Source organism: Octodon degus, unplaced genomic scaffold (assembly GCF_000260255.1).
Source record: "Octodon degus isolate 3935 unplaced genomic scaffold, OctDeg1.0 scaffold00158, whole genome shotgun sequence".
NCBI lineage: Eukaryota > Metazoa > Chordata > Mammalia > Rodentia > Octodontidae > Octodon > Octodon degus.
In genome coordinates this window covers 4,554,983-4,579,343 of record NW_004524734.1, presented here as the reverse complement: position 1 = coordinate 4,579,343, position 24,361 = coordinate 4,554,983, and the positions used below count along the sequence as shown (strand labels likewise).

The following is a 24,361-nucleotide window of genomic DNA, read 5'->3' as shown; positions in this document are numbered from 1 at the left end:
TGTTAAGGTGTTTACTCTGGTCCTTTCTGACATTCCACGTGGAGATAAGGTTTTGTGGAAACTATTCAGCAGTTCAAATTGACTGTTAACTTTTCATGACATACTTGACTTGGAAAGTTCCATCCAGTGTATTGGGTGGTGTTGACAGACTCAAGAGAAATTAAGAAGTTCACTTTGCTTTGTTTTCCTAATTCCTTCACACAGACACTGTCGCCTGTCTCCTGAATGAGAGCAGTGGCCTCCAGTGGCCTCCTGGCTTGTCCTGCTGTCTTCATTCAGTTGGACTTCCCAATAGCTGGGCACTGTTCCAGATGCTACACATGGAAACTGACCAGGATGTCACTGCCTGCTCCGAGCTCTGGCTCTAGAGAGAACTGCTGACAGCGATAGAAAGATTGCCACGCACTGTGTCGAGGAGAAGTCCTCACTGCTCCCTGGCAAACACCTGCCCCTGCTGAGGTAGAAGCTGTGCCCACAAGGCTTGGGTGAGGCAGGAGCAGTGCTCTGCCTGTCTCTACTGCGCCTGTGTCTGACCCCAGCATTGCTGCAGTGGCCCCAGGCACCCTGCTGCTCTTGCTCTGTGTGGAGCCCTGCCCTTCCCGGCAGCATGCCCCTGCTTTCCTTCTCACTGCTGTCACTTCACTGCACATTATGCAGTTACCTTCACCATGGTGACTTTCTGTTTCTTTTCTGCATCGCATCCAAGGTGATCTGTAGCCCTCTGCAGGTCAGGGCTCGCCCATCCCTTCCCTCAGAGGCTCCTTATTGTCCTCAGGGTGACATCTCTGCCCCTTGGTACTACTCCTGATACTGTCATGATCTGCTTTGCATCTTACGCCCTGGGCTTGTGCCCCACTCTTCTTACAGCATGCTAAGTTTCCTCTGGCTCTGGGCATTTATCTTTAGTTCCTATCACTTGCACTTGTGCCTACTACCTGTTTTGTATCTGCCTGACTTTTGCTCCTTCTTTAGACGGTAGCCTAATCATTGTCTACCTCAGTATGCATTAGAGGCACTGGGGAACAGTTGTCTTGGGAGGCCCCAGTTTCTGATGCCCTTGGCTGGTGGCAATACGCATTTCTAGTAGTTTCCTAGGTGCTGGTGGTGGTGGTGATGATGACGATGATGCTAGTCTGGAGACCACACTTAAAATGTTCCTGGTGCGAATTACACCCAGGACAGTGTCTGATCATTGCCCATTCTTTCAGCTTCTCATGTTAGTTTTTCTTAGGCCCTGTGCACAACCTTTTCAGTGGTTTGGTCCTGGTGATAAATGGTGTTTAGAGCCCAAGGAGTCTTTGCTTATGTGCTGTGCACAGGGAGGATCTGATTCCAGGGCAGCTGTGTCGAGCCTGGTGGGCTATTTGTATCACTGAAAGCTCTGAAAGGTTCACCGTCACTGAACTAGTGTCATGTGGGGCTTAGTGTTTCTACAGGTTGCTTTAGCTTTACTTAACAGTGATTTTGGACCTGAATTATTCATATTATAGCTTCAGTCTCTCCTCTTTAGGTTATCCAGACATTGCTTTGGATGTCAGCTAACCCTGATGGCAGGGGAAAGACAAGAGACCTTTTGAATTTGCTAATAATGACCATTAGGTTTGAGAGAAATGCAAAGCCATTTGTGGTCAGAATTGGTTAATGCCGTTCTGGTGTTTCGCTGATGTGTTGGGATATTAATCACAATTAATGTATGGGCTTTTAGGTTTACTTTGGGCTGACCTGTGGTTTAGGTTTTAGTTCTTCCTGAAGTTAGCGCATGTTGCGCAGGTCTGTCTGTGAGAAAAGATTTGTTCTCCAAAATCCTTGTGGGTCTTGTACGGCCCAGCAAGCTAGGAGAAGGACAAGGTGGGCCGAACTCACTGAAAATTTTCATTTACAAGACAGCCCAGAATGAGTCTCTTTGAAAATAAAATTTGTTAAAGAAAGAATAGATGAGAAAGCAAAAGAGCATTTGGCCCAGTTATCAGGGCTGTGGAGAAGCCCCTTCCTTGCTGCTATCTCTCAATCTTGGGGCATTTCCCAGATGGGTGGGGGTGACTTGCCTGCGAAGAGGGTGAAAGGAGCTTTGGGAAGATGACGTGGCTCAGGCAACTGTGTGTGCAAGGGATGTTCAGGTTCCAGACCTTGGAGGGGCCCCTGGAGGTTCCTTGTAGTTTTAGGAATGTGGGCCTCAAATATAGAGTGGCTGGTGCTTTTGGATCCCCCTGGTTGAAATACCCTGTTTTTATACTGTTTGTACTCTTTCCAAAGTGATGGGAACCCTGGCATAAGATGTTCGATACTGTTCCTAGGGGCAGGGTCTCCACGTCCAGAAGACAAAATGGCCTACATTCAGGTAAAAGGAATTCCAGCAATTTAAGCAGAAAATATGTGAGCAGTGGTGCAACACAATTCACACTCATTGCTCTTCTTCATGAGACTTAGCAATTGGGTCAGTGTCATTTTCTAAAAATGTCTTTTTCCAGAACTTGAGGTTATTTCTACTAAAATAAATAAAGGAAGTCTTGCATTCTGTCAACTTAAGTATCATTGTCTCATGATCAAAGTCATCTCCTGCTGACTTGAGTTTTATTTTAATTTAAATCATTTTCCTTTACAAGCACTAGATCCTGCTGTTATTTTTACAAGCTCCAAGTAGATGCATGAAACAAAAATACGATGTGTCTCATTGAATTTTTATCTTTTTTCCCCTCTTGATTCTGAGAACATGTGGAGTGCAAGAAAAAAACAATAAAAAACAAAAAAGCCCAAAGCAGAGGAGAATGTTGATTTGTGGCATTATTATCTTTATTTCCTGTAAAGAAAACAGGATTTTCATTAGAAGCTGTTGTGTTGTTTTCTATTGAGGGGTAATAGTGGGATAGATGGCTGTGTCAGAGTTTATGTAACATTTGCCTTAGCATTTCTTTCTGTATGAACATTTGTGAAAGCATTATATTCTTTCTGTAGCACCGACTCTTAATACAGGGCCATCTCACCAGGAGCACTTTCTATCAGAGTGACACCTCAGGCACTTTTTCCTTACAGATATGATAGGAGAATTTAGGGCATACAGATTTTCATTAAAGCAACTTTAGTTTTCCTTAGTGTTGATTTTGAAAGGTAATTTTGGAAGGCTTGGCAATGCATCATTTTAAGAGGTGGTTAAAGTCAAGAATGTGATGCTACCCTTGAATGCTGCAGTGTGAAGTGAGGATGTAAACTTGGTTTGCATACGTTAGGAGAAGATGGATACATAGGAAGACAGTGATTCCTTGGGAATCAACGTAGCCACACCATTCCTGTGGCTTTCTGTCTTCTTCTGTAAGCTTCTTTAGTGCTTTTGTATCCTGATAACCTTGCATAAAAGGGGAAAGTCATTCATTCATTTCTGTTTCATCTAAAGGATGTACATTCAGGATTGTGTTTCCACAAGGAGAGGAATTGGGAATAAGAGAACGGGCGTGATGCTAAGAGACATAAGCCAGTCCCCAGAGGTCAGGTATTGTGTGGTTCCGCTTAGATGCAGTATGGGGACCGTATTCACAGTGGCAGAAAGTAGAGTGCACGTTGCCCAGTAGGGGCTGGAGCTAGGGGCAATGGGAAACTGTTGCTTAAGGGTGTGGAGTTTCAGGTGGAGAGAGAAATTTGGAAGATGGGTGATGGTGGCTGTTGTACAGTGTGAAGGGACTTAATGCATGGAATCACACACTTAAAAAAGATGAAACAGATAGGAGGAACTAATTTTCCCTTGGCTGAAACTCCTGAAAGGGTGTGCTAGCCTGGAGTCATCTGCTGCTGACTGGGCAGCTCCAAGGGTAGGGGTGCCCCTCACCTGAACCTGACTCCGAGTTCTTGTTTTTTAAAACTTCTTTTTGCACAAAAATAACACTCATCCAGACTAGCTTGGAGCTGTGAATTGGGTATGAATTCAGCGGGGCTTATTTATGGCCATGTTTATTGCTGACTTCTTTGAGAAGTGGTTTGGTTAAAAAGAACCACTACTGGGACATCCTCAAAAATGGTGGCACCTTCCTCACTTGCTCTGTTGGATGCACACCTAAAACTAAGGGAGTAGGAAGCCTGAGTTTTATCCATGTTGTTCTAAAGAAAGCTAGGGCTCCAGATGCACAGCTGGGCTTGATGCACAGCTGGGTCCTCCTCTGGGAGAGGTGAGTATTGGTGGGTGTCCGGGTAAGTGACTTTTCTTCCTGGGCCACAGATTCTCCATCTGTAGAGTACTGATGTGGGTTCGGACCTGGCTGCGCTGTTGGGAGGGTTTGCTGTGGTACCGTGTGGACATGCTTGCTATGTTGAGCAGTGCTCAAGATGCTGTACTTCCTTGATTTTCTATTTTTGAAATGGTCTTTAGGATGAAGAAGCCTTCTAAATTAACTTCACATTTGTTATTGTCCTACAGAAAATGATCCTTTATTTAAAAAAGAAAATTTACATATTATTTAGGATTAAAACTTTATTTTTTGGGCCAGCAAAATAGCTCAGTGGACTAAGTGTTTGCTTATGCAAGCACAGGGACCAGGGTTCGATTGTGGGCACCAAATGCCACCCCGGCCCTGCCTCTGGGCGCACTCAACCAGCCACTGAGACCAGGTATGGTGGGGCACACCTTTGATCCCAATGCTGGGGAGGGTAAAAACGGGAGTCAAGGTGCCTAGTGAGGTCCTGTACCAAATGCATAAAAAAAAATACAATGATTCTCCTGCCTCAGCCTCCCACATGCTGGGATTACAGATATGCACCACCACTCCCAGCAGGATTAAAACATTTTAAAAAAGAGGTTCTTTAAAAAAATTGAAGGTGAAAGAATTATAATATGCCTTTTATTCAATTGCATGTTTTGATTTTTTTTGTTATGCTCCCTTTTATTATTTTCAGAGAATATAGATGACTGTCTTTTGTGTTTGATACCATATATTATAACTGGACAGGCTTGCAGACTTGAAGCTTTGATGCTGATAAGTTTTTTCAGGTACTCTGAGCAGCAGAGAAACAGGCAGAAGGAAAAAGGGAAAAGGGCTTCATTATCTTTGAGGACATGGAGAGAATGTGGGGAAGATGAGAAATTCTCTTGACTGGAACAAAGGGAGGCTGAGGCTTTTATGGCCTTTGCCAGGGGTGGAGTTTGGAGGGGATGTTTAGATACACCTGAGGAGCTGATGGGGGGGGGGTCTTCCCTGAGGTGGAAGGAAGGGTGAAAGGAAACTGTACCTCGGGCTGAGTTGGAGAAGTTGGGAGGTGGTCTTGGGGAAGATGGGCTTTTGTTTTAAAGGCTTCAGCCATATTAGATGACCACTGTAATGATTTAACAATTCATACTAGGGCCAGAACCTATCAGATGCTCGGTCACATTTGATCACCTTAGTAACCCTTAACAAGTCGTTTTCCTCATTTGTAGGAGGACCTTAGAAGGTCATTAGGGTGCACATTTATTGAGCACTTAAGTGAAACTGCTATTGCTCTGATGAGTGCTGCCCATGGATTGACCTCTGTCTCTATGAGCAAGATGTGATCCAGGCTTTAAGTACAGATGTGGAAGCTGAGACTCACCAAGGTTGTCCCAGGGCACACAGCAGGACAGGTGGCGAACTGGAGTGGAGGATTATAGGGGCAGAGCTTCCAAGGGAGAAAGCACTTGGTTAATATGAACACACACACACACACACACACACACACACACACACGCACAATTTTCTTAACATACAGGAGCTATTCCATTGCAGGAATTCCCCAGGAAGTAAGTGACTTAAGCGTTGACCACGGTGATAAAGATCATTTCAGAAGCAGTTACTATATTTGGTAGTAATTGTAGCTGCTTTTGCATTTTTTTTTTTTTTTCTGATTGTGTTTTGAAACACAGAAAGTTTCTTCTGTGTAATCTGTAGATTTAAAGAGTGTAACTGGTATTGTGCTATTTTCTTTAACAGCAAATCAGGTATTTATGTAATCATTGAGCATTCTTTCCTGAGATTGTGCTTAGTATAATTACAAAGGGTGAGCTCCAGCTACCAGGGGAGAAGAACTGGCAGTCTCAAAAATGTTCTGTAAATATATTAGTCTGAAAATTGCATTTTAATGTAGAGTATTAGTGAGATAGAAGTTTCCTTGTTAAATTAGCCCATGTTGATTGTGGTCATTTTGCAGAATAAGTCTGTAGCTTTATTTATTTTTTTCTTAATAGGTCAATTAATTCCTTATAAATTGTTGAATTGTCCTTTGGAATAACCTTATAGTACTTCCTCTTCAGTTTGGGTCAGGTTAATTGATGGTGTGCAGGACTGCAAATCTAATTTCAGATCAAGCATTTGACTTTAGTAAATATCATGACTCCACTGTGATTACTTTGCCCAACTTTGTGCTGTGATCTATGAGGACTTAGGCGTCACACCTTGGTGATACTTAAGTGGAGCTCCTGTGGTGTCCGTCATCATCCAGGTGCGGCAGGTCTCATGGATTCATCAGATTCAATATCTGTGTTAGCCCAAGAAGTCATTTCAGAGCAAGCCTGGAGCAATAATGTGTGAATATCATCCCTTAGTTATTGTGACCTGCTCAGGCCCCCAGTCTCCCAAACCAGTGTATAGCGAAGGCTTAAATGAGTCAAGTGGTTTAATTTTGGCTTAAGGAGGATCAAACCCTCTAACAGAATTCGAGATTCTCAACATATCAATACTTGATGAAAAATACCTGTTCCATGTTATGCCTAAGATGTTGATATTCAGACAGATAGTAAAGTTAAGCTTAACAGCCTAGGTTGTATGGTAATAACAATAAGCTTCTCTTCTGGAGGGTTAACAACCTAAGTTTGTGGACCAAAATTAGAGAAAAAGGAGGGCCGCAAGGAAAGCCAACATTTTGGCCCTAGCCTTCCAAGGTCAATTAAGACCCAAGACATATGAGAACTTGTACTGTAATGTCATGTAACTCGGTAGTGTCCCCAATTTTCTGATCAAGGAGATTATGGGGCCAAAGAGGAAAGTGATCGATGATGTAGAGTGTGCCTAAGGAGAGTCACATGGAGAGAAAACATTCTCTCAGGCTTTCACAGAGAGCACATTGGCCAAGCAGTGGCTGTGACTCATCCACATGGCTGACACTCACAAAGGTTCTACAGTCTGAGGTACAGGATCTTAGCATAAATCCTGAGGGGATTTCACTGACCTTATCAGATCCAAAAGCTACAACTCTTGTTGCATAGGTCCTGCTTTACCTTGGTCTTAACCACCCAGCAGAAAAATATAAAAAAGAAATATAAGAAGTAAAGCCATGGTGTTATGTTGAGCTGTAGGGGCCTCAGGTCAACAATTTCTGACATTGCCAATGAAGCGGAAGACCCAATATTATTATGGACTACTGGACTCTTTTAGAATATTGTGCTGAGTTTACACACCTATAATATTCAAATAACGGAACTTAACAAAAAAAAGGGTATACAGATGAATGTCCATTGTGTATCTGTGTATTCAAAGTGGCTAGGATAGATATATAGTTACATTCTCTTAATGAATAGAGGGATTTGTTCTAATAGTGCTTGTAAATAGAATATCATGTCTGCATCTTGTACAGCAATTAACCACTAGGAAGAATGTATGCAATGTGTTAATTATTGAAACTGTCCTACCAATTTGATTTGAAACTGTCTCATTGCTATTTGTTTCTCAATAAAATTATGGGGAAAAAACTTACTAAAAATTAAAAAAAAACCTTGAGATTCTGTGGGGGCTAAGACAAAGATCTTCTCTGGACAGCTTTATTTATTTATTTATTAAAATAAGGGAGGGGGAATATTGAAGAAAGGTGGGGACTGCTCAAGGACTTCTCCAAGTAAGATATTATGCCAATTAGGAGAACTGTGTTACCTCCAGGAGGGTCTCTGCTCAGGAGTGAGATGCCTGTAGCTAAAGTCTTTATCCTGTTAATTGAGGTTGGAGTCAGGTGTCCTTACTGTGGCCTTGTCCTGTCCTTTGAGGAATCCTGGCTTCACCCACCATTACTGGCCTCAGCTGAGACCAGTAACTCCCAGAGGTTCACTTACTCAGAGTGCACGGCTCACTGCCTCTGCTTTGGAGAGACTCACAAGTAAACGTGGAAAGCCAGTTGGTTAGTTTAAGCCTTGCTCAGAGCTGCTACATAGTGGTCTCCATCAGAGCAGTGGGTTGAATAACAATTCTCAGTCTGTTGTACAAATTTCTGGTTGCTTTCTTGGCATATGGAGAAAGCGTGAGGCCAGCGCCTGGAGAATGGTGTTTCTCCTGATGTGAAGATGGGTGCAGTACAGCTGATGAAAAGTGGATGCGTGAATGTGGCGCTGTGGAAGGATAGGGCATCTGCCATTACAAGTGTTTGAGTCACACTCTTTTACTTGGGTAATTGTGTACTTCATTTACATTTTTCCTTCAGGACTAATGTTTATCAGATTAATAAAAATTTGAGCTATTTCTCTTTTCTTGCCACTGACTTGGGTGCACGTGACCACCTGGCTGATACCCTTGAGAGTTGTCTGCAGTGTCATAGACTTATAGAGGTTCTTTGATGGTGTCCAAAAGTTGCCCTCCAGTTTTTAAGTGTGGTGGTGACACATGGGTACATTGGTGACTCTGAAATCACAGATGACCACAGAGCTGGGAACCTTGTTGTGGACCCCAGACAACTGTGAAGTGACCAGTCCAAGATTTGCTGGCACTGTAGTCTGCTTCCCTCCCGTTTGGCTTCCTTGTACTGACAACCTCAGCTGGCATCAAGCGCCATCCAGAAGCAAGAGGGAAACTGAGCCAGTAAGTGAAAACATTTGTAGTTTGTGTGTCATGTGTTAGCTGTAGGCCCCAAGGGTCACGAATTGTTTAACAAATCAAGTATCAGTGGTTATGGGTTGTGACCATATCACTTAATTATCGTTCATTGGTCAGAATTTGAAGACATTGCCTTACTGGGAGAAATGCAGGCGGGGGAGCATGCATGATAAATTAGCAGCATGAGAGGGTAAGTGGGTTATAAGTATTCACTTCGAATTTTTTGACATATCAGCTGGCTTCCATTCCAGAGAGATACTTTTTTTATAACGAAGTTTTCTCATTTATTTAAAGTGTATCTGTATTTTGGTTGTGTTCTGATTACCTTGTGTATAAGGAAACCTTGAAACCTCAAACCTTTAGCCACTCATTTATTTGGACTGCAGAAACTGAGTCACTTGTCTGTGTCTCTGGAGTCATGTTTTGATGAGGTGTTTGTAATAGGTTGAATTATGTTTCACCAAAGCTGACTGCCTGAAAGTCCTAATTTCTAATATCTGTGACTTTATTGGGAAAAAGGTTTTTTGCAGATCAGATTGTGTTAAGGTGAGATCCTGCTGGAGCAGGGTGGGCCCTGAGTCCACTGTGCTCCATGTCCTTATGAGAAGAGGAGATTTGGATGCTAACACAGGGAGAAGGCTGCAGGGGGACAGAGGCGCAGGTCCGCAGGTGCATGCAGTGTGCACGTGGAAGCAGAACTGGGCATGCCCGGGCCACCAGGTACCAGGAGAGCAAGAACGGGCTTTCCCTATAGTTTTTTGAAGAAGCTTGCCCTGTCAACACTTTGATTTCAGATTTTGAGCCTCCAGCCTTGCCAGAGAAGACTGTTGTGTTGTTTTAAGTTGCCCAGTGTGTCTTTGCGTCTATAGTTTTTGTTATGGCCACAGCAGTCGTCCCAGGTGGACAGGAGCCCATCCTCGTAAGTCCTGCAGGTGATTTTCCTCTCTGTTAATGTGAAAGATGCATGCATGTGGCGTCTTTATGGGCCGAACTAGTGCCAGCCTTTGTCCTGGACCTTGGAGATGTGTACTGGGAGGCAGTGAGCGCGAGCTGCGGGCGTTGGCACCGTGTTCACGTTCTGGTTGTCACTAGCACTGATTGTGGATAAGGACAATGTTTGCAACTGTCTTGCTTCTTCACCTGCAAAATGGTGACCAGGCTGGGACCTTCTTCCATACGCCTATTGTAAGGATCGGTGAGCTAAAATATTTAAAGCTTAAAGTGCCTGCAATTCTAAGCACTTAATGACTGTTATTATATTGTTATATGAATCACCCTGAGGATCTCAAACTTGCAAACTCTTTGTTTTGATTATTAATTCAGACATGAATTATACACAGCTGTTTTCCACATAGAACTCACGGTCAAATCAGCAGAGATGTATTTATTTACATGTTACTGAAATAGTGACACAGGGAACAAAAACCGATATCGGGTGGATGACCTCCAAATGATATAAGGGAAAAATGATCTCCCAACCTAAAAGGTACCTGGGTTGAGTTCGTGTTCTCTAAAACCGAAGAATGAATTTTAGGAACAAATGGAGCAGGATATGTTTATTGAGGGAAAGAAAGCTCCTGTCTGAGAGAAGGACAGGAGGGGGACCCCCGAGTGGGTGGTCCCCAGGAAGCAGTCTCTTCCAGGGACTTTTATAGAGGGAAACCGTGCAGTGAGGCAGGTCTAAGGTGGTGGAGAAGACATGGGAACTTGCTTAGGTGGGTGTGAGGTGGGACAAAACTATGGTCAACCAATGAAATTACAAGCACCATTGCTCAGGTAAAATTGATTGAGTCCAGAACCAAATGAAGAAGCAAGTCACATAGCAAGTGGGACAGGGTCTCTCCCTATTGTGGTTGGGCTAGTGACTCATTTGGGCTCCTTCAAGGTGATTGATACCTATTTAGAATATCAATCCCTGATGCCCATCCCTAGGGAAGTATGTAGCTGTATATTACCTCTTTTGTTTTGAGGTGTGGCCCATATGGGAGTGTCTGTCTTTTCCAAATTTCAGTCACTTTGTCTTCCATATTGTCTCCTTGAGGACCTGGCCCTGTCTGACTGCCTATAACATTTCTGTCTAATTCAGCTGCCTACAACAATAGTACATCAACAAAATATATGAGATAAAAGGTAGACCATGATTCTTTTGGGAGCATCAGGAAAGATTTCCTTAAAATAGGTGATCTTTCTTTTTTCTTTTTTCTTTTTTTTTTTTTTGCAGTATAGGGGATTGAACTCAGGACCCTGCGCTTGCTAGGCAAGTGCTTATTCTATTGAGCTATGTCCCCAGCCTCTTAAAATGGGACTTTGAAGGCTGAGTAGGAGTTTTCTGGGCAGCAAAGGACAAATAGAGCAGTACAGACAAGTGAAAGCAGGTTCTTCAAATAGAGAAGACATCCATCAGTCACTCCAGGAGACAATGGCTACAGTGGTGTAAGAGAATGTCCTGGGCCAAAACTCATCATGTCCTGCTGCTTATTGCTGTGTCACCTTTTGCTACTTGCTTGATTTCTCTGTGCTTCTGTGGTTTCATTTTTAAGTAGGGATCACTGGCTTTTGAAGCATTAAATGAGTACAGAGTGACTCCAAGTGCTTAGGTCAGTCCTTATTCAGTGTCAGTCCTCAGAAGTATTGGCTTTAAGTGATGTTATCACTCTTGTCCTTGTTGTCAGAAGGCAAAGGTTAGGAAGGCCCACATAATGTGTGTAGTTGAATTCAGTGTTTCCTGTGGACTTGGATAAATGTGACACCTTCAGGTCCGTGCAGCCTTACACCATTTGTGCATAGGAAGTTAAAAAAAAAAAAAAAAAATGTGCATTGTTTAAATTGAGAGGGAGAAGTATTAAAATAGGACAGACATTGGCTCTAAGATGTGTACAGATTGTTGATTAAGCAAAATGAAAATACCCAGTGTGTTGAGTCAACACGATTTTGTTTTTAAATCTGGTAACCACCTGTATCTTAATTTGAATGTGGTTCTGGTTTGTGGTTAATTGTCTTCAAATGGTCTAGTGACTGCCGGTCTATGTCCTCAGCCTGGTATTACCACTTCAGCCAGCAGGTATTCACAGGCAGGAAAGGTCACACGTGGCCTTGGGAATCCTTGGGCCTCACATTTAAGGGCTGTGGCAAAATGCATGATTTTGGAAATGGTCCCATCTACTTTTATTTTTATTTCTGAAGGGAGGTCTTCCAGTTGTGGTCTTTCTGGTTATGAACGGAAAATGTACTTGTTGTGACAAGATGCAGGCAAAAATAAAATCAAAATTATGCATCACTAGTAATTTCAACATTTGGAGAAAGTAATTGTTAACACTTGGGATAGAGCCTTTGGGCCTCCTTGAACTTGCAGTAAAGGAAGAGCCAGGCCTTCAACTGCAGGGCAGCCCTGGCCAGCAGAGGACACAGTAGGCAGATGAGGGGGGCTCATGGGTGTCACTCCATTAGCAGTGGCTGGAAAAAGTCAGGACAGAACAGCATAATGGTGATCACTGATTTTTTATTAAGTAAGTTTAAAATGTTGGTGATAGGAAGAGCTAGACAGAGGTTGGTCTGTCCATCCAGCGTGCATTTACCAAGGGCCAACGAGGTGCTGGGGAAATGGAAGTGGACACCATAGACACCTGTGCAACCCGAAGGCAGCAGCAGGACTGCAGACAGTGACCAACCGGCACGTGCAGTCGGCCTTGCAGAGTGCTCAGTGCTGTGCGGAACAGCTCGACAGGGGATGGAATATGGGTCGGCTGTGGGGAGAAGGAGGACTTCACCTAAAAGGTGAGGGGGGATGCCCTGGCTGGGCGAGTTGGGGCAAAGGGTGGGGGGACTTCAGCGTATTGGGATAGGGTGAAGGAGGAGAGGAGTAGATGGAATCAGATGGAGGTGGTGACTATTATGGTCACCGAGGAAGATGTGAAGCCACTGGAGAGTTATAGCTGAGGGTACATTTTGCAAGTGTCACCTGGCAGATGTGGTGAGAAGAGGTTTTAGGGCTGCTGGGGGGTAGATAGTGGGGAGATTGGTGCAGAGACTCTGGCTGTCATCTGGGTTGACAGATAGGGGAGACTCGGACAAGGGTGGCAGCAGTTGGCTGTGGAGTGTGGCAGAGTGAGGGAAGACTCTGCAGGCCTCAGGTGGAGGCTGCTCCGAATTTACACAGAGTGGGCAGGCTTCCGTGGGGAGTTCAACCTTGGATCGCACTCTTGAGATGCCTGACATACTCTAGAGGACTGGAAGATGAGGCTGCTCTGTGAGCACGAGGGAGAGGGTGAACTGGAACTGGAGGCTTGGGGCCATGACAGTCACTGGGAGGAATGGAGGGCCCTGCCTGGCCAGGGTGGGGAGAAGGCTGAAGGATCTGTAAGTGGCCTTGAGGTTCAGGGGCCACCTAGGTGTGTCGATACTGTCTTGAAGGTCAGTGAAAATGTATGTCAAGGGACATACATTGTCCCTTGACATACTCCTGGTGTGACCAGGAGGGTCAGATCTTTAAGTAAATCAAAAGTAAATTTAACCTAAAAAACAGGATCTACATTAAACTGTAGTAATTATCATTCAAAACTTAAGAGAATTTCTTAGGTTTTATCTTACTTATTTCTCAATAGAGAGGATTGTTTTAAGTATTAAGTACAAATGCCCCATTGTCTCTTCGTCTTACCTAGAGGTCTCATTGTTAACAGGGACCTCAATAACCCTTCAAATGTATGCACTTACATATCTGCGTACACACACATCTCTCTCTCTCTGAAAAAGTCACATCAATTATACGAATGCTGTATTCCGAAGAGTAGAGACTACCCGTGAGCATAGAAGGGCTCTAGATGTTCTGAAGTGTATCTTCTCTTCTTCATTGTAGTTAGTTCTATTTTTATTTGTGTCACTAATCATACACACACTACCGTTTCCCACCTTGTGCACCCCTGGGTGTGTGTCTTTCTCCCCCATCTCTACTCCTCCACCTGCCTAAGGCTGTGTTGTGTTGTTCAGACACTTGCAGTCCTGACAGCGACAGTGCTTCTGTATCCCGCTGGGTCCTAGGCGACCTGTGGAAGTAATGACGACGCAGAAAACTGCAGCCTCCATGCAGCAGTGTGTTTAGCTCACTGAAGAAAGTAGCCTTGGGGAGTCCCAGGCTCCCAAGTGGGGAGCTGGACAGTACCAGTGGGAGGACCATGGTGTGGGGGCTGAAGGGGGGCCTGGTGCTCTGTAATCATTGCTTCAGATCCTAGCTTTGTCACTGTCTCTGTGTAAGTCACCTACCCTTTATATTGCTCAGTTTGGTTCATTGAGGAACTGGGGACTAATCCCCCCTTCCCCCACTTAGACAGTTGTGGTTGTTGAGAATCTTGTAGGAGTTAACAAGCAGTGAGTGCTGAGAGGCCCTGCCCTCTGGTGGATTCCACTTCCCCATTTGGTCTTCTCCCCAGCTCGTCCTCATCTTCTCCTGTTTCACTGGTGGGTTAGTTAGTAGACAAAAATGTTTTCAAGGTAGAGTATTCAAATAAATATACTTTGGTTATCTGGAAAGGCCTATTGAAACAATAATTTATGAAGTCAGACTGAGACTAGAGCACAACAGGTTTTGGTTTTTAAACTGATAAGTCAAGTCCAGTTTCTTAGGCAGAAAATCTTAAGTGTTCATTGAGAACATGCATTAAGGTTGATAACCAAGAGGTCTGGTGACCTTCTTGAGGAATAGCTGTCATTGGGCCTCTCTGGCGAGACTCTGCCTTACCAGTACTGTTCTCTGCCTCATGAGAGAGTGACACCCCTGAAGACCCTTCTGTGTGTCAACAGTGTGATCTCTGTTGTCAGAAACTTGAGTTTTGATTCAACATGGTTAACTGTTTTGTATATGAAACAGAAGAAATTATTTAGATTTGTATATCAACCACAGGACTTTGGCTGTCACCCATAAGATATCTCATTATGTGTGCTTGATTCTGTTTTGTGCATTATAGGTTTATAATGGTGGCGGTAGAATGACATGGCTACAAATGAACCATGGGAAAAATGACTTCACTCAGTTCATCATTTCTGATAAATTGATGAGTTTTGTGGGCATTTGGGGCATAGATAGTCCCTGTGATACCTTGATCATTGCATTGATGTGTCTGAGTCTGGACCACCCAGCACATCAGGAGTACAGTCACCTGCAGTTCTCAGACTGGCCACCCTAGTGGCTAGCATTGATGAGAACTGTCCTCTTTTAATTTTTTTTAATTAAATTAATTGTGGATGTGTGAGGTATGCAACATAATGTTATCGGATACAGATAGAGAGTAAAGTGATCAGTGGAGCATATTAACATTTCCATTGTATCTTACACACCAAATTTTTGTTCTGTTTTTGTACTAAAACCAGCTACAGTCTACTCACATAGCAGGAAGTCCAACTATAGTATACCTTATTAACTATAGCCCTCTTTGTATATTGGATCTCTAGGCGTTCTCATACCACATGTTTGCTGCTTTATAACTTGTAACCTACATTTTCCCTTTTTCTCCCGCCGTTACCATCCACTTTTGGTGACCACTTTTATTTTCTGTATTTGACTTACTTGAACACTCCGCATGCAGATAAGATCGTGCAGTAACTTTGTTAGCTTCTGGCTTATTTCACCTGATGTCTTCTGGTATCGTCTGTACTGCAGCAAGTGGAGGGATCTCCTTTTTTTTTTTAGGCTGAGTAACACTGCATCATGTATGTGTACCCAATTTCTGTATTCATTTGTTGGTGGATGCTTAGAGTACTTCTATATGTTGCCTACTGTGAGTAATGTTTACAGCAAACTCAGGGTGCAGACGCCTTCACAAACTGGTGATTTTATTTCCTTTGGGTAGGAGGCCAGAAGAGGGAGAGCTGGGTCACGTGACAGTTCTGCAGACAATCTCTTGCTCGAAATGCTTGGTTTCAGATTTTAGATTTTTTGGAGGGAGTATTTGTATATTCATAGTGAGATATCTTTTTTTAAAAAAGTATTTTAGAACAGGGTCTACAGGGTCTCACTACACAGATAGGACTCACAGTGATCCTCCTGTTTTCAGCCTGCCAGATGTTGGGATTACAGGTGTGTGCCACCACACTCAGTCTCAGTTGCTGTCTCAGTGCACATAATGAGATATCTTGTGGGTGATAGCCAGAGTCCTCGGGTGATATACAAATTTAAATAATTTCTTCTGTTTCATATACACTGTATACACATAGCCTTAAGGTAATTGTGTTTGTAATTTTTACTGCAGCTGCGTTTGTCCATGATCATTGCTAGGTCAATGTGAAGGAGCTTTTCCTCTATGTTCTTGTCTAAAAATTTTAAGTTTCACATCTATGTTAGATTTTTGATCCAATTCGAGTTAATTTTTTTTTTTTTTTGCGGAACCAGGGATTGAACTCAGGCCTTTACACTTGCCAGGGAAGTGCTTATTCTACTGAGCCAGCTCCCCAGCCCCTTGAGTTAATTTTTGTGTTCAAATGGAGGCCTGTCATTCTTGTCCATGGAAATCTAGTTTTCGCATCACTCTTTATTGAAGACACTATACTTTCTCCATTGTGCCATCATGGTACCCTTGCTGAAAATTAGTTAAGTACATGCAACTATCTTTCTTTACTCTTAGTGTTATTTTTAAGGAGGGTTGTGGAGAAATACCGAGAAATAAATGCATAGACATAAACTTTAAAAATAATTTAACAGCTTTTGATGTTGCCAGTGGATTCCAAGTTGAGCAGAGGAATTATGCAGTAGCAGATTATTCATAACCCAGCAGCATGGCTTGATCATGCAATACACACAGATGTTAATAAGAGGGAGTTCGGGAAGCTGTTTATAGACTTAAGTGGACAAAAAAGGAAAACACATGTGGTGTGAGCTTTCCAGGCTCCTCCTCCTCTGTTGTCTGGGCCTGTGAGTGGGGTATTTTATCAGTCTGGGCATTTTCCATCCTGAGGTGTATAAGGCTACTGTTGGCACAGTGCCTGTGACCTCTTGGTGGGAGCTGACACCACTAGGTCCCTGCCAAGCACCTCCCTAGGGAGAGTTAAATTGATCCAGAAATGTCTTCCTTTTATTAATTGTCTCAATTGCTTTGTCCTTGATGAATGAGAAGATTCTTCTAAGAGAAGACCTAAAGACAGCAGAGTCAAAAATAAGTAAATAAATCAAACCAGCAGAGCCAGTGAAAGCTGGTCCTCCACTTCTGATGAAGGTGCTTGATGAAATGAACCAGTACTAGTCTCTTTCTGATACATATATTTACTTTTCCTGAGCACTGATTTGTTAAGTGGCTTTATTGCTTGATTTTTGGAGTGAGGTTGTGTTACCAGAATAGCAATTGCTTGTTTTGTTGGAATGGAGATTTGCCATCATTATGATGCTGTAAGGCTTTATGTAACATCTCAAGTGCATAGTTTCATGTAATTTTCCAAATGTATTTCCCTGTGTGGCCATTACCTGGGAAGGAGAACATTTTCATCCCTCTTGTGTCTTTCCTCTTGTCCCCTTCTGAATTCTCCTATCTTTATCACTGAAGTTGAATTTCTCCTCTTTTGAACTAGTGTGTGCTCTTCTTGTTGACTGTTTCCGGTGCTGTCATCCCCGCTGTGAGTGGTAGTACTTCATACTTTTCCATTTTGTGTAGTAATTCATTATTGAATATATTTAGCTTATCTACATTATGTCTCCAGATTTTTGGCTGTGTTTTCCTAGTATATTATTTTTGAATCTTTCATTTGTAAATCTTCATGTATTTGTTTGATGTAGTTTTAAAGCCAGGGTTGCTGAAGTGAAAGGCATGTGTAGGTTGTTTTACTTTCACACGGTCTCCAAAGTGGTTGTCCCGGTTCACGTTCCGTCTGCTCTGTGTGGTTCGCAGCTCTCGTGTTCCCTGCCATGGTTAGTGCACCACTGCCATGCTCACAGGTGCTGTCTTAGCCTTTGCACACTCGTGTAACGCAGTGCTGTAGACTGGGTGCCTTAGCATTAATTTTGGTCAATTTGGCTGATTTGTTTTCTGAGAAGTCCCAGGTGGTGGCACTGGCTGGTTAAGGTTGTATTTTCTGGTTCACAGACAGCTGTTCCCACACTGGCTATTGTCATGACAAAGAGTGATCTGATTATTATGATTTTTAAAAAATTAAAGATATTAATCACACTCTTCAGGGCTTCACTCTCATCATCTGAACACTTCCCAGCACCCTATGTCCTATTGCCATTGTGCTGGGATTAGAATTTTAACATCCTAGTTGGGGTGGGACACAAACATTCAGTCTGTAATAGATGCCACAGCTGGAACCTTTTCTGCCCTTTAAGATTGTTTTCTTGTACAGGGAGGTTGTAACAGGAATAGCCATTCTTCTGAAATTGCTCTAGAATCTATTTTCTCTTTGTTTCTTTTTTCCTCACCTTGTTGATAGCAGAGCCTGCTAATTGGCTGAAATTAGGTTTTTCTTTTTTGTCTCTTAGATTTTCTTTTCTAGAAGCCATCCTCCAAATGTTCCCCTAGAATGTAAAGATACATAATTAAAAGCACCCATCATTGTTTATAGGCACTTTCATGTGAATTGAATGAAATTCTAATTTAAAACTGGCTGTAATGTAAAGTCTAAACTCCTTTGTGTAAATACTACAAAGAGGTAAACACTAATGATTTTCATTCTGTTGGGGATAACATTTAGGAAAAAAATATACACATACATATGGATCAATTTATCCTTTATTATAAGGGAAGCTGTGGATTGTAAAAGATGCTAAGCTATGATCAGATAATTTCATGTCATAGTAATGAATGAGAGCATCACTGAAGGATCATTCAGTTTACATTTTAAAAATCTTGATTTAATAATAAGTACTTGGATGATACTTTAAAGTTTGAGTGTGACTCATACGTAGACACATGTTGGTCATTTAATTCTTACAGTGACTATGTTACATAGGTAATATTGCAATAAAGTATTCCTACATAAGATACTTTTGCAATAATATTATAATTTCCTCCCTTTTGCAAGTGAAGAAAGGGGGTCTCTGAAGCTGAATAACTTGTCTAGGATAACGTGGACAGTACTTGATGGCTTTCATATAACCAAGCACTCTGACTTCACAGAACACAGTCATTAAATTCAATTTTATCCTGTGTGCATGTGATTTCTGTTGACATGCTTTTAGTTTGAGTCAGTAATATATATTAATCAGTAATATATGTATATATGATAATTATTTATTCATACAGCTGTTCCTTCAATTAAAAATGCTTATTAATCTATTATTTCATTGTAGTAGAAAGCACAAGATATAATGAAGTATAATTTAGAAAATATTCCCTGAAGTCCTAGCATTTTGATAGTTATTATATTGTTGTATGTATTTAGAAAGTAAGGAACTGCTGCCTTCTGTTATCTGAGATCCTATTTTATCCTGTCCTCATTTCATCAGGAGAAAGAAAGTTCTAGTTGAAGCTCATCTCTCACCTAATTTTGTTTCTGTACTGTGGTTAGATGGGTGCTAATACTTGAATTAAATCTAGGATCCAAAATAGCATTCTCACATTGATGATTCACATGGTTCTTATGCATTTGCTGAAGCTATGAATTTTAGTGGTAAATTGGGTCCTTTGTTTCCATGTAACTTAAGTATTTGTTTATATTTGTAATAATTCTCAAAGCATAAATAGTACCCTCATCCAGTTCATGGCGTATAGAGTCCAGGGCTGGCCTTGAGCAAGGTTCTCAGTCACTGTGTGTTTGGTAGGGTCCTGTGAATACCGGTGAGATCATGTCAGGGCTAAGGCAGTGATGATAACTAGTAATAATAGTAATGCTGATGCTTTATTTATGGTCCGCAATAATCTGTTTCCAAATGAGGAGTTTAAACTTCAGCAGTGACAGTAATAGGGGTCTCTTTGGAATTAAATAGACCCTTCACTGTTGTAGGTTACCGTTGTTGGCATAGTGGTAAGGGCTGACATGATGTGCTTTGGAACTTCTTTCTTTGTTTTTTTTTTGTTTTTGTTTTTTGTTTTTTTATGTATTTTGTGCAAGGTCTCACGATACAGCTTGGACTTGTGGTGATCCGCCTGTTTTCAAGCCTCCCAGCACTGGGATTGCAGGCGTGCGCCACCACGCCCGGACTCAGTGCTCCTGGAGGCAGGGCCGGTGCGGGCCGTGTACTTTGGAACTTCTTAGGTTCTGTGTAAAGGCAGACAGCAGAGAACTGAAGCGCTTGGTTGCTGAGTGCACATGCATACAAGCCCTGCCAAGTTAGGTGCATACCAGATGAGTGACTAGAATGCTAATTATTATCCTACCTTGGAGAAAGCCTGGTACAAGTGTAGCTTCAGGCACTATGTAAGACCTAGCTTTGTAGCTGGCAAAATAGCAATCACTATTTTTAGTTTAATTTCTGCTCTTAAAAAAAAAAAATAAATAAATAAACGTAGTATAGGCCATGCTACTCCTGGATGGTTTATCTATTTTAATTAATGTTATCTTATTGCACTCATGCCCGGAGGCTGATTTGGTAAAAGATGTAGTTTCAAATGCTGATGAAATTAGATAGGTCTCCTGGCAAGTTGCTGTTACTCATATTTATGGTTATAAAATATTTCAGGTACATCTGTGTGAGACATTCCTGTGTTGTCAACATGAAAATCATTCTGAAATCATTTGTCTTATAGTGTTTTGAATGGTTACACACCAGTAAAATGATAGTAGCTTTAGTAGTTTTGGGGAAAACTATTTTTTTTTTAGTATTAGTATGACTTTACATTTTTACACAGAATCTCATCATGCAGTGATATATAAAAAGATGAAACTGATTGTATAAGCCAAATGTGTACAAAACTCCCAGCTTTATTACTTTGTAATCAGACCTCACATTCTTGAATTGGCACAAGGTATGTATACACATAGAAGTCAGCTTCATTTGGGTCTGAGAAGCCAGAGTTGCTCTTTAATGGGAATCAAGAATTAACATATAAAAGTGCCTGCTTAGGCAGAGCACAGTGTAGATCCCCAGGGTGCTGGTCCCCAGCCCTTGTCCCTGGGGCATGCTGAGACAGCCATTGAGACTGGGTGTGGTGGCGTGTGCCTGTAATCCCAGCACTTGGGAGGCTGAAAACAGGAGGATCACTATGAGTCCGATCTCCATAGTGAGACCCTGTAGACCCTGTACTAAATACATAAAAAAAAAGAAAAAGAATTAACATATAAGATGTTGCAGTGATTGAAGGGTATACTATATCTTAAACAGTAGAGCTGAACCCCTCTTGGTGGTAGAACTTGAGGTTTAAAGTGTTAGTGGGAAGTTCTGGAATGAGCCTTGGGAAGATTGTACTCTATTTTTAAAGACTCCAAATTCAGCGTGCAGGTGCACTTTAGAGAGCTTGAGCATAGTTTCCTTGTAGTGTGTGTTCCTTTTACTCTGTGACAGATAATGCTATGTTAAGGTGCATTAGTGGTATCCAGGGACTGGTTTATGTGTTCAGATAATCAGTGCCTTGGGCAATCTCTCATCCTTTCTTTCAGTATTTCCATCCATTTCCTGTTTTGTACCAAGTACTGTTTCAGGCTTTGAGGATTCAATGACACAAAATCCCTGCCTCAATAAGATTATATTCAAGTGGAGGAACTGCCTTTGGTTGATTTATGCAGAAGTGGTGGCTGTGGCTAAGTTTGAGAAATGAGATGTTTATTTGAGATCAGTATCTGAATAGAAGGTGGCAGAAGCAGGATTGGGCAGTAGAATGGTGATGCAGGTTTGGCAAAGCCTCACTCATTCCCTAGAGAGCTCTGGAGTAAGTATCTCCCATTCATAGTGTCCCACACTGAAAGATAACCTCTCTTGGTTGCCAGATCCATCCCGGTATAGGCTGCATTGCAAGGGTGAGGGGAGATGAAAGGTGACTGGAAAAGAAGACCTGAGAAGGCATGGTTTTCGAGGTAGGAGGAATATCCAGAGAAAGGAGGTTTTAGAAGGCGTGTATGGAATGTGCTTACGTTAGCCATCCAGAGGGTGAAGGTGCACACTGAGCATTGGCTTTGGCATTGTGGAGGTCATTGGTGACCGTGACAGCCAGTTTTGATTTGATGAGAGCAGTGCAAGCCTGGAGTGAAGTCCCTGGTAAGAGACCAAGTACAGACTTAAAAGGAGACAGCTCTTGATGTTGACTAGCTGTCTCACTCTGCTTGCAGGGGCATGATCCTATGCTCAACCCAGACATCCTGGTACCCTGCGATGCTGCAGGGGGAAAAATCTTTGGGAAGTTTTCTGTTTTTTAGAATGGTTCTGTGTTTTGGAAGTTTCTAGGTTTTAGAATGGGCTCCCTCTTTTTTGTTACAGGGTTACTGAACTTTCATTCTACTTGGAAGTGATGAGTTCCTGGCAAAGTATTTACATTATACTAGCCACTCAAACAAGTTTTAGGTCCCCTTTCTATCAGAATAGTAATGCAGAGTTCTTGAGGAATGAGAGAGCACTATGGTTATATATAAAGGCATGGAGTCATAAGAGAAAAGGTATTTGACCCTAAAAGGAAATTTACCTGGTATTCACATTCATGAATAAAGAAAATGAAGAAATTATATATAATTAGTTCTCAGGATCATTTACGTGCAGAAAACATTTTAGTCCCATTTCAATTTCCTCCATCACATATCTTAAAATCAAGAGTTATGAGTAAAGTATAATCAACACACTTGCATTTCATCTCCTGTTATTACCCTACTCCATGAGATAAGGGAGCAGGAGACCCAGAAGGCAGCTGAAAGACTGGAGCGAAGCCGAAGGACCTTTGAGCTGTGGCTTCTGTGTCTCCCTCAGTGACTCTGCACAAACATTTAGAAAAAGCTAAGTGAAAGTGGGTGAATTTCAGGGAGACCTGTGCAATGTTACCAAGGAGATATTAGATACTGTTATGGGCTATGTCTGAATGTCCCCAAAAGGTTATAGGTGGGTGGAGCTTTTGCAAGAGAGCTGGATCTAGCGTGTGTGACGCTGGAATTGAATCATGGTGCAGTGTGAGGATCAAGAGCACTAGGATTGAGGGTGTGAGTGCTGCCTGCCCTGAGTAGCTGGGGTAGAAGACAAGGGATAGAAAGAGCTGTGATTGTCCTTTGTTACTTTGCTACTTCTGCCCACCATGAACTGCTTCTCCTCGGCGATGTCACCCTGCTTTGGAGTCAGCCAATTATGAACCGAAACCTCAAGAAACTGTGAGCTTTCCTTCTTTAACTTTGGGTGTTGGTTATTGTCTCAGCAACCAGAAAGGTAAGACAGATTACATTGTTTCTACAAGGCCTATATTAGATTTGAAAACAAATTTTTATTTATTTTTATTTTTTATTTTTTGGCAGAACCAGGGATTGAACACAGGCCCTTGCACTCGCCAGGGAAGCACTTCTTCCACTGAGCCATCTCCCTGGCCCTGAAAACAAATTTTTAGTGGACCTGATGGAATTAGGTTTGGTCACTGATGTTCTTCCTCTTTGGATGAAGGACACCTATTTAAGATCACACCTGTCCTGTTAACTCAGAATACATCTGTCCAAAAGTGAGCATCATCATGAGATGAAAGGACTTTTACTCTCAAGGGCCCATTGCCTTCAGCTGAATGCTGGGTAGTCCAGGGAAGACAAAAGAGAAGTGGAATTGAACTGCTCCATGAGAAGAGCTGGAATTTCAGTCCAAAGGAAGCATTAGTTCATCAGCCTCCTAGAGGTGGCCCAGCTCCTGCGCTGGACTTACAGATGGGAGGGGTGGAATCCTAGGAGACCTTGGGTGGGTCAGTGTGGCCCATTGGGAGATACAAGGAAATATTTGTGCTCGCGGGACTCCCCTGTTTGAGATCTAGGAGAATGAGTTGGACGAAGCAGCTGCCTTCCTGTAGTGAGGTGGGAACCAGATAACTGTCTTCTCCTTATGGAAGTCCCTCATCCTGTGGAAGCCAGTGGCTTCTCAGGCTTCTGACCATCCTGGGGGGTGCTGTGCTCTTATAGTTCCCTTTGTGTCTTATCTGAGAATGCCCTTAGATTCAGTATTGAAGTTTAGATGTGAAAGAAAGAGGACACAGTGTGGATTGTTTCTATTAAATCATGTAATGAGTTAACATATTGTCAAATACTGGTTTATATGTTTTCCCAGGGGCTTTAAAAGATTGTCATTTATAAAGACTTAAAGTTCAACCTATCAATACTTGATGAAAAATACATGTTCCATATTATGCCTAAGATGTTTGATATGCGACAGATAGTGAGGTTAAGCTTAACAGCCTAAGTTGTATGGTAATAACAATAAGCTTCTCTTCTGGAGGGTTAATAACCTAAGTTTGTGGACCAAAATTAGAGAAAAAGGAGGGCTGCAAGGAAAGCCAACGTTTTGGCCTTAGTCTTCCAAGGTCAATTAAGACTCAGGACGTATGAGAACTTGTACTGTAACGTCATGTAATTCAGTAGTGTCCCAAGTTTTCTGATCAAGGAGATTATGGGGCCAAAGAGGAAAGTGATCGATGATGCAGAGTGTGCCTAAGGAGAGCCACATGGAGAGAAAACATTCTCTCAGGCTTTCACAGAGAGCACATTGGCCAAGCAAT

The 24,361-nt window shown here is 42.3% G+C and overlaps 1 protein-coding gene across 15 annotated transcripts in view; it reads left to right on the top strand.

Moving 5' to 3' along the window:
* Positions 1-221: 221 nt before the first annotated feature.
* The window catches only part of Apbb2 (amyloid beta precursor protein binding family B member 2), a 359,894-nt gene continuing 335,754 nt past the window's right edge, over positions 222-24,361 (top strand). For 11 of the 15 annotated variants that reach the window (XM_023702786.1, XM_012517247.2, XM_023702779.1 and 8 more), the window contains exon 1: positions 22,943-23,040. The gene's annotated coding sequence lies outside the window, so the exon portion shown is untranslated. Of the gene's footprint in view, positions 460-22,942; positions 23,041-24,361 lie in introns of those variants that run through there. The other 4 variants (XM_012517243.2, XM_023702785.1, XM_023702774.1 and 1 more) reach the window with 3 other exon arrangements.